The sequence below is a fragment of the Sceloporus occidentalis genome, unplaced genomic scaffold (genome assembly GCF_023333645.1).
Source record: "Sceloporus occidentalis isolate IW3139 unplaced genomic scaffold, rSceOcc1.0.p SCAF_2, whole genome shotgun sequence".
Taxonomy (NCBI): domain Eukaryota; kingdom Metazoa; phylum Chordata; class Lepidosauria; order Squamata; family Phrynosomatidae; genus Sceloporus; species Sceloporus occidentalis.
Window position 1 is genome coordinate 165981268 of NW_028316982.1, and position 14777 is coordinate 165996044.

The following is a 14777-nucleotide window of genomic DNA, read 5'->3' on the forward strand; positions in this document are numbered from 1 at the left end:
ATCAGCAACTGACATTACAAAACAACAAAAAGAAGTTATGAAAGCCAAGAACAGAGAAATGACTGAGATGCAAATGAAGACAAGTGAAGACTAGATATGTTTGACTAAATCCAACACTGAACTACTGCTACACTACAACTTCCCCATTCGCACAGCCTTGCAGCTGGAGTTACACATTTGTAACTATTTGTTGTTCTTGATCCTTATGTATTCCCTAGTATAGGAGATATGTGGGGGCTGTGAAAGTCCTCCAATCCCCATTCGCCAGGAAGAAGCCACTGTGATTGTTGGGGGTTCATTTCCTTGTCAATTGGGAAGCAGCTGATTGATGTTCCCATCCACCTCTTGTGTGAGTGATCACTGGTGCAAGGGGGAATTGTGACAAGGACCCTGCTTCTGTCTGTTGCAATAGAGATCACTAAGGAAAGGGGATGGGAACATAAGTCAGCTATTTCCTGAATGAGAAGAGAATGGACCCTGGTTGATCACAGCATCTGCTGCCCTGTAAATGGGGATTGGGAGGGGCTGGGTCAGAATTCACTGCATAACTCTAACTACAGCAGCTGTCAATTTGTAACTGCCCAATAGGATTCCAGCTACGTTTTTTAAAACTAGGTTTTGGGTGGAGGTAGGAGGTGAAGAACCAGTGACTCTGGATCTGTTGGGTTTAAAGCCCCACATCTTACCTCCCCCACTCAACTGAGCCCTTTAGATACTGATCTGGAGCTGGCCTAAGGAAAATGTTCCTGCCTTTTCACCTTAGTGGTGGAGATGTCAGTACTGTGCATGTCTATGTAGATCTGTCTCATTGCTCCACTGGTGGAACCTGTTTGGAATATCTCTGTCTATTTGTTACATTCATTTATTTGCATCTGTTCTTTGGCTGTTTGTTCCAAGGAAATAAGTGGGTCTTGAGTCATTGCTGGCTTCTAACAATGATTTCACTGGGACCTAAATATTACCCTCACAGTTGCATCCAGCCTTTTAAGTCACCAAAAAAGGGACTAAGGGCATAGAGGGAAATAGTAAATTTTGTGCAGCTACTGAACAATGTCTCAGATTATTTTTTGTGACCCGTGATGTAATGCCAGCTTTTGAACAAAGACCTTGCCTCCATTTAATACTATAATAATTATTTAATATGTGGAGGAACATTTCCCCCATTAAACACATCTGTGTAATTAGGAAACAACTTTGACCTACAGTATATGCATAAGAGAAAATACTCCCCCCTCAGCCCCCCGCCAAACTCCCGTTATCCACAGGAAGCTTTGCTGAAGTAATTATTCCTAGGATTTATATTTGCCAGTGGTTACATGGAATATAGACTGACCTCTTGATTTTGCCAGTTCCCACTTTGATAGTTGCTCCCATGAGATGATGTTGTGTTCTCATCCTCTGCTCTACAGTAGTCAAAATAAGAAGGGGTGAGAAATACATTTCATCTCATTAAGTGGAAAATTTACTTTTCCATGGAGATTATCAGATAGGGGAAAATCAGGGAAGAAAAAAGCACACTCTTGGCAAAGTTGTGCAATTGCGCTGAAGATTTTCAGACGACATCGTGCTTATTTAGGACTTAACCTTAGGACTTGACCACATAACACCAATTCTAAAAGATCTTCACTGGCTGCCAACTTGCTTCTGGGTGCAATACAAGGTGTTGTTTATTACCTTTAATGCTCTACATGGCTTGGGCCCAAGTTACTTATGGGAATGCCTCTCCCTACATAATCCGCCCCGCACTCTCAGAATATTGAGGAAGAACTTGCTGAATTAAGAACGACCAGACTAGCTTCAACTTCCCTAAGATCTTTTACCATAGTCACTCCTAGATTATGGAACAGTCTTCCGGAAGAGATCCGTCTTACTACCTCCTTGGAGACATTTAAGAGGGCAGTTAAGACGGATCTCTTCCAGTGAGCATACCCACCCGACTCTGTATGAAATATATCCATCTCTGTGACTAGGATTGGAATACCTTCATCCCCACTGTTGCTTTGATAGTGTGTTTTTAATTGTTAAATGGTTAAATTGTTAAATGTTTACATATTTTATTGAAGAGTTCTGTAGTTGTATATTTATACTTGGTTGTAATCCCGCCTCAATCCATCTGGGAGAGGTGGGAAAATATAAATAAAACATTTATTTTATTGTTTTTTTAACCCATGAAGATCCAGGAATGATCCAGCAATAAACCATTCACAAGACTTCCTGTATAGGCAAAACTGTATACACAGATACATGTGTTGAAAGTGGTGTATACAAAAATGTGTATGGATTGTCAGAGGTTGGTAGTGCTGGTTGGAGGAATCTGCAGTCTGCAAACCTAATTGCGCTAGGCTCTGATGCAAATTATTTCATCCAGGACCAACTTTTAATCAGACAAATCATTGTACAACTGTCCACATGCCTCCTCTTTCTCTCTCTAAAGTGTATCTGAAGTATTTTCCCTTTGGGATAAAACTGCGTGCTGGTCAATAGAGGTAAGAAGGACATTTGGCTTTACATGCCCCTGAACAACACTTGTGTCCAAGGCCTTGTCACCTTCCCTAAGATAAAAAGGTGAGATGATACTGTTTGCTGTGTGCTGGTGACAGAGCAAATTGTAGCCCTTCCAGATGTTGGAGTTCAACATCTATCATACCTGAACATGCTGGCTAAGGCTGATGGGAACTAGAGTCAACATATGGAGGATCATGCATCCCTCAACTTGTTAGATGAAAATTTGTGCTTTTGTGCATGGCTTCAGGACTTCATGTAGTTAGCAACCACAAATAGTTTTCTGTGGGTTTTCTGGGGTATGTGTCCCCCCCTTCTGGAAGAGTTGATTCCTGGTGTTTCACTTGCATCTATGATTGGCATCTTCAGAGGATGGTGGCATGGAAGTATGTGGAGTGTGACTTGTGGTAGGAAGGAATTGAAAGCTTCTACAAGAGTTGTAGGGTAGTATTTTTTGAAGCACTAGCATTTCTCTGATACTATTCACCTGTTCAGACACTTTGCAGTTGGACTGTATAATATAATTCCTAGGTTGTAACTAAACATGATAGATAGCAAGACACAGGCTAAGTCCTGCCAAACCCAACAGAGCAGTTGTGGTGGGACGATCTGGGCCTATATCCAGTTGCTTGACCCTAATTAGAGTAAATCCATTGAATTAAAGGCTTTTACATAACCCTTGTTTTCTCATTCAGCAATTGATTCAATGGGTCTACTCTGATTGACATTAGCATTTGAATTTAGGCCAGGAAGGAATCATGTGAACATTCCAATACTGTTAAACTGCAACTGCCAGCATTCCTCACCAGTAGCTATAGCTGCTGAAGCTACAGTCCAACATCTGGAGCACCCTTGATTTAGATCCTAAAGTGCAAGGCCCTGAGTGGAGGCAACTGAACTCAGCCTCTTCATGGTTTTCTCCCACTAAGCCTCCTTAAAAAACAAACAAACCAACAACCAATTTTCCTTGTGATGGGGTTACTTAGAATCATGGAGCCTCATTGGTTTCTGCAGGATATGTGTAATGCAAGCAAGAGAAGTATTCATTCCTCCCCTCCCTTGTGTGTCTACCCATTCTGCACTTTAAATGTTCCTTTGACCCCTGCTGCTTTGCAGGGATTTGGTGGTAACTAGATCCTGACACATCTTGTCTACTGCTGTCTCCTGCATTTTTGTCTGTCTGCTAAGTGTAATAAAGTTATGGCCTGTTTTCCCCCAGCTTGGTGAGTCATTGCCCCCTTCTGCTCCTCTGCATTACAGAAGGGAAAAACACTCTGATAATAAAGTGAGTATATAATAGGGGGAAACACAGGTTTATCTTTATGCATTGTGGATGGTTTGTTTTCCAATAGGGGCAAAAAATACCTCTGATATTTTCTGCTCATTACTGAGAAGAAATACCATTCAAAATGCATAGCTAGTCAGCACCATGGACAGCAACCTACACTCTCCAGGATTTCCTTATGAAGCTTTTAGAACTGGATTGTTTTGGTAAAAAACAAAAATAAACCCACCACTCTTAAAAGGCCAAATGTTAAAACATATCTTGTTGCAAATGGACTATACAGGTACCTCTCCAGTGATTGTAAGGCACTTTTAATTGGAGGATTCTGACTAAGCATCATCTAGGGTGTTATTTATTTATTTATTTATTGTATTTATATTCCAGCTTTCAGCCAAAAATGCTCCCAGAGCTGTTTAGAAATTGTTAATTTGACAGTTCCTTACCCTCAGGCATACAGTACAGTCTAAATAATGCAGTAAAAAAGGATGGCAGTGGGGGAAAGGATTAACTCCAGCAGATGCAAGCTACTCCTGCAATGGCAGTTGGATCATGGAGTGAGGGTCTCTCATCAGCTGCTGGGCCAAGGTATAATGGCTGCTCCTTTCTCCCTTAAAAGTCAGAGCAATGGTGTTTGGAACATGGAGTGAAGGTTTCTCATCGCTAGACCAAGATAAAATAGCTGCTCCTCTCTCCCTTAAAGGCCAGAGCAACAGCAGTTGGAACATGGAGAGAGGGGTTCTCACCAATACACATTTATTCCAATACACATTTACCTGAGAAGAGTTAATCCAGATCTATCTATCTATCTATCTATCTATCTATCTATCTATCTATCTATCTATCTCCAGGAAATTTCTCAAGAAATTCTCTCAAGCAATATTGGTTTTGGAGTAAATGCATACACATGCATGACACTCACCACTCCTTCTGGACACCTAATGGAGTAGATTTTTAGATTACCCCTGCAGGATCAATGCAGAATAACACAGGCTGAGGAGCCTGATAGTGACTCCCCAGACTGTCTGTACTTAGCACACAATGGCCAAGCCATTCCCCTTGTTAAAAAGCAGTGATTTATTTATATATTTTAAAGGACATGCTTGAATCATGATTGTAACATGTGCATTTTGTGATGTGAGTGTTCACACGTGACTTTGTCTATATCATCTATGCACTAATGATGTCCAGGCTGAACTACTTTAATGTATTCTGCCATGGTGAAGGAGAAGAGTGAGCACGCCTCTTCGGACTTTGTTATGGAGATGGGAACCTTCTCCTGAGGAGGAAGCTGTTGCCTCAGCGAAGAGCGAGTGCACCTTTTTGGCCACCCTCACCCCCCAAGAGCCCTCCCACACCAGGTGATGCCAAACATGGGGACTCTACTGGCCCCAGGGCCACAGTAACCCTGAAAATCTACAAAAATATCAACCATCAAAACTTGCTGCAGCCTGTGTAGCCAGCTGTGCCTACCACCATGCCCACCATTACTGCCACTTCCTTCCACCCTTCCACCGGCTGCTTGATTGCTTCACCTTGACTTTGGGCCTCTGATCCCCTTCTCACTTGAAATGCCAGCTCCCAACAGCCCTCCTTTAGTTTGGAAAGGAGTTGTGTTGAGTCCCTGGATTGTAGATGCACAGAGCTCTCCCACAGTGAAGGCTGAAATGGAGAAGGGAATGGGAGCTTTGAAGAAACTCTCTCCTACAAATGTGAGTTTATGGAAGAAATGATTTGTATCCTTGATTTCTGAAAAGAAAACCAGCTTGTTCTTTTACTCATACAACCTCACTTTGGTTTCCTTTTATATCTCTGGGTTCTGTCATCAGGGTTCTGCCTCTTTATGAAAAGGGGCAGAAAAGTGGAGAAAAAGGTGAATTCTGCCCTGTGACAAAGCCCAGTATTTTGACATAGCTCAACAGTGCTCCCTACAGCATCTAGTGTATTTGGCAAGCTGACAATCAACTTGAAGAAGCATACTTCCTGGGCTTTGTCTTTTAATATGAATCTCAGAAGCTTTCTTCTTCAAACAGCCCTTCCGGTTTCATCTGGGCAGCTCTTTGAGATGCAAGTTAAGGATGTAAAGCAGATAATTAGTGTTCTGGTTTGTTAGAAAAATTAGACATGGAAGATATCACATGACTGTATGAGATAATAACTACTCTCTGCAAATGGGCTTTCTTGCTTTTTTTAAAAAAAAAATATTGAAGCACAAAAAATATTTTGCAGGAGTTGTCCTAATAACGTTTAATTACAGATCAATAAACTCTATGTAAGTATGTAAGTTCTCCACAATAAACTCTGCAAGTTCTAGAACCCAAGACTATACTGAAGAAGGCAACATGTAACCAGGTAAGTTAAGTGATTGTCTACTTCCCTTATTTTCTTTCCACACCTCATATAGTAGTTTCTATATAGGAACATTGGACTGTGTTATCTCAAAAGAGAATTTCTCATGAAATATTCCCATATGAAGGATCACTAGGTTTCAGTATTACTGCTTGTGGGTTTGTTTATTTGGAACTTCACCAGGGTTTTTGTTAAGTGTGGTCCTTCTGGACTTTTGGCAAGAAAAGCCAAACCATGTTTTTTTCCATTTACAATTGGGCTGGTATAAAGGAAAAGGATGGACCTTGACAAAAGAACTCTGAAATGTCATGAACAGACCAGAGTGTGTCTAAAGGTTCGTTCAGACTGGTGGCACTATTATTTTAGGAAACCTCTTGTAATAAAGCATTCCACTGTAGGGATCCACAAACCTACCCACAATCCATAATATTCCCTGAAGTTCTTATCTCTTCAGCTTCAGCTATCATCAGACATGGAAGTATGTTTTTATTTATGCTCCTTGATTTTGTACTTTTTTTAAAAAAAGTTCTATGTGATCAAGCAGCAAGTGGAGCATTGTGTTTTGACTATTAGATTAATACTGCAGGTGACTAGGATTTGACTTAGGGGAAGCAAATGGCAAACCTCTTCCAAATAAATCTTACTATAGATTGGAGTTGACCTGAAGGTATATAACAACAGTGGCCAAAATTCTGTTGGGTAGTTATAAGAACATAATCTATAGTTATGCATTTGTCACTGCTACATATTCACAATCCTTATGTAGCAATAGCAAATACATTCCTATATCTCTTTTTCAGTGCATTTAAGCACTTCCTAAGCAGTTTACAATGTGTAAGCTAATTGCCCCCAACAAACTGGGTACTCGTTTTAGCAACCTCGGAAGTATGCCAGGCTGAGTCGACCCTGAGCCCCTGGATGGTATTGAACTCACAACCTTGTGGTTTGTGAGTGAGTGGCTGCAGTACAGGCATTTAACCACTGCACCACCAGGGTTCCTATGTAGTCCCTTGTTTAGGGGCTGTGCTCTCCAAACTTATCTTACCAGTAAGCAGCCCGTAGGATCAATGGGGGTCTGTTCCCCTGTCAAATGAGAAGTGGCTGCCTGATGTCCCCCTCCCACGTAATCTCTAGCACAAGCAGGATTTGTCACAGTGGTCCTTTTTCTGCCTGTTGTGCCAGAGATCAGTGATGGGATGGGGTGCAAAAGTTCGGCATCTGCTTCTCAACTGAGAGGGGGAATAGACCCCTCCCTTTACCCTGATGTCTACTTACTGATAAATGGGGTTTTGGAAAGGAATATGGCTGGAGTCCACTATGTAACACTGTAGTTATAGTGCTATATAGTATGTAATGATCATATAGGAATCTGCAGTGTGTGAATAGATTATCACAAGAAATGTTGCAGAAAGTGTTAAACAAACCACTATAAGACAATCAGACTAAAAGGGAAAAGAAATCATTTGGATCAGAATCCAAAGATTTTTTTAATTAAGAATATTAGGATATGTCAGCATCTTCTCTTTTAAGATCTTGAATCAATTCATTTTCTCCATGTTTGTTTCCTCCCTGTTTCATTTTTTATGCAGCTACCCAAAAGCAAATATAGCCAAGCATGTTAAATGATCTGAGGAAGCATGGAGAGCAGAGCAGGATGATTTCATTGGGCATATGAGAAGATAGAAATACAATAACTTGGAAACCAATTGAGCAAACAAGAAGAAGAACAAAACAAAACAAAACAAAACAAAACATGAGTGGATGCTTGCCCAGGACTCTACAAACTGACTGAAATGTGCCTAGATGATATTCATTAGGGCAGCTGTTCTAGCAAAATATCAGAGTTATGAACTTGTTTGAACCATAGAAAAACAAATATATTTATTCCATCATGAATTTGAATGCCATTTTCAGGGTTCTTTTCTGAAGGGTTCCAAAGCATCCTCACATGCCCCAATTCAATATGAGATGTTTTCTCATTGAAAGTAAATGTGCATATAGATTCACATCTGCATTCATATCAACAGCATTCAGGTCTATGCCAGCACAGATGTTCTCTGAAACTCAAGTTGGGTAACCAATTTAAGTTTGTTCTCATTCATGGGATCTGCCTACTGCTGTTTTGTTTTAGGGCATTTAATTGCCTTCCACTAAAAACAACAACAGAGCCTTCCTTCTCTATTACACTGCTGCCATTTTGCCTTGAAAATTACTCACCCTTCTGTACAGGTATAATTATGTACTCTTAGACTGACACACAATCTACTTTTTATGTTTGCTTTTCTGACAGAGGGAGAAGTATTTTCCCCCATTTGTCATGACGTTATAATGCTTTTTAATAGCACAGTGACTGTTTGATATTAAAACTGTTGATTTTTCCCTTCCTTTCTTGGCAGCAGGGTGAAACATAGTACATTTTTTGTTTGTTTGCTTCAAGGTGATTCCCATCAGTTTCCCATCCAACCATGTCAGAGAAATGTTTTGGCTCTAATAACAGTTATGCAAACATTTTATTCACTGAACTACAGAAATCTACATCTTAAAAAGGAGTATCTGCAACAGTTTAAATGCCTGGTCTTCTTGACATGTCTTTAAAAATAATTCCTTCAGCATGTCCATCAATATTTGCACAAGAGCTCGGGTTTATTAATGCTTATTAAATTGCTCTGTTCTTATGCGTAGCTGGGCAGATGGTAGATTTGGGGTGGCCTGTTTGGTAGATTTCTAAAAAAAATTGCAACTGGTAAGCAAAGATTTTGAACTTGAATGGATGTGCATTTGGAAAGAAGGAAGGAAGGAAGGAAGGAAGGAAAGAAAGAAAGAAAGCAGACACTCAGAATCTAAGCACAAATCTAGGACAATATCATATGTGTGGCTATGATTCTTGTAATCAGATATGTTTTGAAAATATTCTCTTTTCAAAAATATTTATATATTATAGCCAAGCATGTTAAATGATTTGAGGAAGCATTGAGCATTTTATATATTTTTGAAATATCACCCCCGCCTTCAATGAGTTCAGGGTGGAACCCATAGTCCTTCTTTTTATTCTCACAAGTTAGGCTTAAATACACACTACATTTAAACTACGTCCTGGGACAGACTGCTCCAAAAGGGTGGCCTGCCGGCAGCCTATTTTCCTCTACAGGGACAGTGCAGCCCCCAAACAGCATGCCATCACTGCAGAAGAAAAAGATCCTGGTATTTTCAGGTTCTTTTTTGGGTGATGTAATAATGTTGCGAATGCTCCACTGGTGCACTCACGACATAAGCACTGCACAGCACCGTGCGTACGCTGCACAGCGCTTACATCACAATGGCAGTGCCCCTATGGATGGGATGCCACCATTGTTATGCTGCCACTGCATACTAGGGTTAGGGACCGTGCAGTTGCTGCACGGTCCCTAACCCTAGTATTGGCGCTGGTACACCCCTTGTTGGCAGTGTGTACCGGGCCTATGTTTGAGTTTAGAGATACTATTTTTCTTTAACATCCAAGTAAGTGCACATGCTCCTTATTTGGATTGGGACCATGATGCATATGCAGATGAGATTTTATTTTCTCTCTCTCTCTCTCTCTCTCTCTCTCTCTCTCACACACACACACACATATATATATAAAATTTATCTCCCCCTCCCTCACCAAACTGAAAAGAAGAACAATCTATTAATGCCCATGGAATTAATACCACTTTTCTTTGTCATCAGAGATTGGGGGAATTTTAAAAAATGTTTTATTGAAATAAAATTGGCTGGAAGAAAGAAGGTGTCAGCATCACCTGCCCATGTATGATAGTCTTTATCCAAACAGCACTGCGCTTGAATGTAAAAAAGAAAATCATCCTAAACCTCATGCTACATATTTAACCTAGGTTTACAGGCTGAGTTTGTTTTGAACTTTAAGCATGGGCCACTATTCTAGTCTTCAACATACTATCTCACATTACTGGAGTCCTTTCATGTGACACAGGCTGCATCTACACTATAGAATGAATACAGTTTACACTGTTTTAACTGCCATGGCTAAATGCTATGGAATTCTGGGATTTGTAGTTTTCTGAGATATTTAGTCTTCTCTGTTAGAGAATTCTGCTGCTACAACAGAATCCCAGGTTTCGATAGGATGGGGACAGGGCAGTTAAAATGATGTTAAGGTGCAATAATTCTGCAATCTGGCAGAAGCCACAGCTTTACTGTCACTTTAACTGCCATGGCAACATCCTATGGAATCCTGTGTCTCTGGCTGAGAATTCTAAATGCCCTGCCCTAAACTTAAAATCCCAGGATTCTACAGGATGTTGCCATGGCAAGTATAATTTTAACATATAACTGTGTAATGTGAAAATGGGTCCCCATTTCTGGGTCAGATTTAGTGGCATAATAAAACTTGGTCATAGAAGTTGGGAGGAGGATCAAGGCTGGAGGCCAATGTCTAAATGGCTAATATCCACTGGGAGATCTTTGCTCCATGAGTTTATAGCGCCTTTTCCTGTGAATTAATTGGCTATTGAACTTGTGCAAGTGAAAGGACAATTGAGTTGCATACAGTACTGTAGAGCATCCAGGGGTCACAGGATTGGAATGGCAGGACTTTTTGATCAACAGAGATGATGATATATCTACCACACTGGCCCATTCCCAGGCTTTCATAGTGGTGGTAAAGAGATGACTTTCAGAACACTAATGTCTTAATGCCAGGTATCTTTACTGTTATGCAAAGTGTTTTATGTTGGCTTGGTATTAAGGGGGCAATTAACACCCACTAACTTCAGAAAGAAAGCCAGTGTGGTGTAGTAGTTTGAGTGCTGGACTAGGACACTGGGACACTAGTGTTCAAATTTCCATTCATCCATGGAAACCTACTGGGTGACCTCAGGCAAGACACTCTCTCAGGTTCAAAGGAAAGCAATTGCAGACACAATCTGAACAAATTCTGCCAAGAAAACCCCATGATAAGGTCATCTTAAGATTGCCATAAGTCAGAAATGACTTTAGTAAAGACCTGGAGGCAGTGGCTTTGCTACCCCTGGTGTCACCCAATGCAAGGGGCAGGGCTACCAGGGAGCAGGGCCAAAAAACCATGCCAACTCCTCCACCACGGTGTTGATGGCCTCTTCATGAGGAGACTGCTTCAGGGAAACAGGATCAGTAGCGCTTCACTTTTTTCCTGTGGTGGTGACAGCTCTTTGTGAGGAGCCACTGTCATAGTGGGAAAGTGGGTTTGGGTGCTTTAAGCCTTCTTATTCTCAGTGGTGGAAGCTCCTTGTGAGGAACCGCCACAGCCATGGGGAAGCAGGGTCAGGGGCTCACACCGCTCTCCCAATAGGAGGATGGCCCAATCAGGCGTCATTCCTCTCCTGGTGTGTCACCCAGTGCAGGCTGCACCACTGTACCCCCTTGTGATGCTACTGCCTGGAGGACCCCTCCTCCCGCAGCTAGAACTAATTTGTTGATACAGGTCATTATGGATACATACATTTAGGGTCTCTTCTTGAGGAGTATTGTGAAGAACACACCCACATCAAAGATTACCACTATACTGTGGAGGCATATGAAAAAAAATGTTTTCCCAGGGGAATATACCAACTAATTGCAAAGTAGAGTCTCTTCATATTTTCCTCCTGGCAGGGACGTAGCCAGGATTTTAGGAAGGGGGGGGGGGGTCCAGATTAAGTGCCACCATTATAATGGGGCTTGGGTGCGGTGGCGCAGCAGCACACACCATTCATTTTTCTAATGGAAGTGGGGGTTCGGACCCCAAGATCCCCCCCTTGGCTACGTCCCTGCTCCTGGGTGCCTGATCATCTCTGCCCCTCTGCTGCTGGGCCAGATGCCTGCTGGGACAAGTGAGCTCAAAAGAATAATGCAGGGAGGGTAGGGATAGGGAAGGAAGGTACTGGATTATCTTTGCTCTCCTGCCACACTGGAGGCTTGCTGGATTAAGAGCGCCCAAGAGAAGAGCACCAGGAGGGCCAGGAGGGAGGGTGTTGGATCATTTCTGCACTCCTCTATTGCTGTGCTAGAGGCCTGTTGGGCTGAGAGAGCCCTTCTGGGCTGAGAGAGCCCAGAAGAGCACCGGGAGGGAGGTGCCCGATTATCTCCACCCCCTCCACTTCTGCTGATAAAACATCAGACACCCCTGCTGCTGACAAGCAGTACAGCCAGAAGGCAGCCACTGCAAATGAGAAACTAAAGCGGGGGAGGACATGATGGGAGCAAGAACAAGAAGGAAGGAAAAAAGCATGGATGGACTGGTGGTAACCACAGGACTGGAGGGAAAATAGGGAGAGAGAGACTTGAAGGGATGGATAGCAGAAGCAACTCAGCTAAGAACAATGGGAAGTATGAAACAGAGTGACAAACAGCTAACGTGCAGCAGCAGTAGTGGTGGATGCCACTGATGTTGAGAAAACAGCAATGATACCACAGCTAACACATGTTAGCACTGCATGTACGGAGACAAAGGTGAACCTCCTTGTGAGATCCTCTCACCAAGATGAGATGATGTAATGAGACAGCCCCGAATAAAACAAAAGGCAGGAATATAACACAAACTGAGAGAAAGGAATAACAGTGAGAAATCACAACAGAGAGATGATCAAGGGCACAGAAAAACTAAAAAAGATGGAACATATCTTCAAGCAGCATATTCAGCAATGCAAACATTGTCTGAAGCAGCACTATGCATATTATAGGAATGTGGAAAGCATGAGCCAGGGGAAGCTAGGCATAGTGAAAAAGGAAATGGAATGCATAAACATAGCAATCCTAGGGATGAGCAAGCTACAATGGATAAGAATGGGTCATTCTGACCCAGATAACTACATAGTGTTCTTTCTCCTCATGAAATGGAAAGACACAAAGAAACTGAGTGGCTTTCATACTAAGGAGAGATGCAAAAGCAGTCAAAGGACACAATGCAAAGTCAGACCAAATCATGTCAATAAGGCTTCAAGGAAAACCTATAAATATTACAATAATACAAGTATATGCACCAACCACAGAGGCAGAGGCAGAAGAAATTGAAAGATTCTATGAAAGAATACAGGATGAAATTTAACAACATACCAACACAAGAATTTCACCTAATAATAGGCAACTGGAATGCTAAAGCAGCCAAAAAAGAAGAATAGAAAAAGTAGGAAGATTTGCACTAGGTATAACAAATGAAGCAGGACAACATCTGATAAAATTTTGTGAGGCCAATAACCTATTCATTACATACACCTTTTTCATGAAACCAGAGAGGAGACTTTACACATGGACATCACCAGATGATCAATACAAAAATATGATAGACTATATAATTGGAAGCATAAGATGGAGAAACCTATTCTTGTGACCAAAACTAGAGCAGGTGCTGACTGTGGTACAGATCATGAACTACATATATTTAAAATTAGAGCAAAGCTGAAGAAGAAAACAAAAACAGTCATCATACCTAAATATGATCTGAATAATATCTCAACAGAATTTCCCGACAATGTAAGAAATATATTTGCACTATTAAGAATAATTGACCAAGAACCAGAAGAACCATGGGCAGACGCCAAGGACATGATTAAGGAAGAATGTAGAAAGACACTATTGGAGGCCAAAAAGAGACAAGAAATAATGGATACCACATGAAATGCTTCAAATAGTAAAGGAAAGAAGAGAAGCAAAAGAAAAGGGAGATAGGAACAAAACCAGAACAATGAATGCAATATACAATGACTAGTATGCAAGGATAAAGAGAACTACTACACAATCAATTCAGAGAAACAGAAGACATTAATAAAAAAAGGAAGAACAAGAGACCTTTCCCCCAAGATCCAGGAACTCAAAGGGAAGTTCAAATCAAGTGCTGAGATGCTCTATGACTAAAAGAATATATACAAGATCAAGAAGAAATAAAAAGATGCAGTACACAGAAGAGCTATATAAAAGAGATACAAAAATGAATGACACATAGAATGAGAAACCATACAAAGATGAACCCCAAATTCTAAAAAGCGAGGAGGAAGCTGCAAGAAGAGAAACTGGGAAAAATAAATAACTAGAAGCAGATGATATTCCAGCTGAACTGGTACAATCCATAGAGACAGAATCAACTCCAGTGTTAACTAAAATATGCCAACAAATATGGAAAACAAAATGCTGGTCACCAGACTGGAAATGCTCAACATACATCCCCGGCCACAAAAAAGGACAGACAAAAGACTTCAGCAAGTATAAGACCAGAGCATTAATTCCCCACACAAGACAGCGAAGGAAGAGGCACTGGGGACCACACAGCAAACACATGATGACTAATGGAATGCACCTAGGAATTTCAAAAGAAAACCAGCATGTCCTTTATAGACTATAGCAAAGCCTTTGACTGAATAGAGCATTAAAAATTATGGTATGTGCTTAAAGACATGGGAATGACACTACATGTGATAGTTCTGATGAGAAATCTGTACTTAGGATATGAGACTACTGTTAGAACAGAATATGGAGAAACAGAATGGTTCAACTGGCAAACGAGTCAGGCAAGGCTGAATTCTATCACCCTATTTGTTCAACTCGTATGCAGAAATATCATATAAGACTCAGAAGAAGGAGGAGTGAAGATAGGAGGAAGGAATATCAGCAATCTAAGATATGTGTATGACACTAT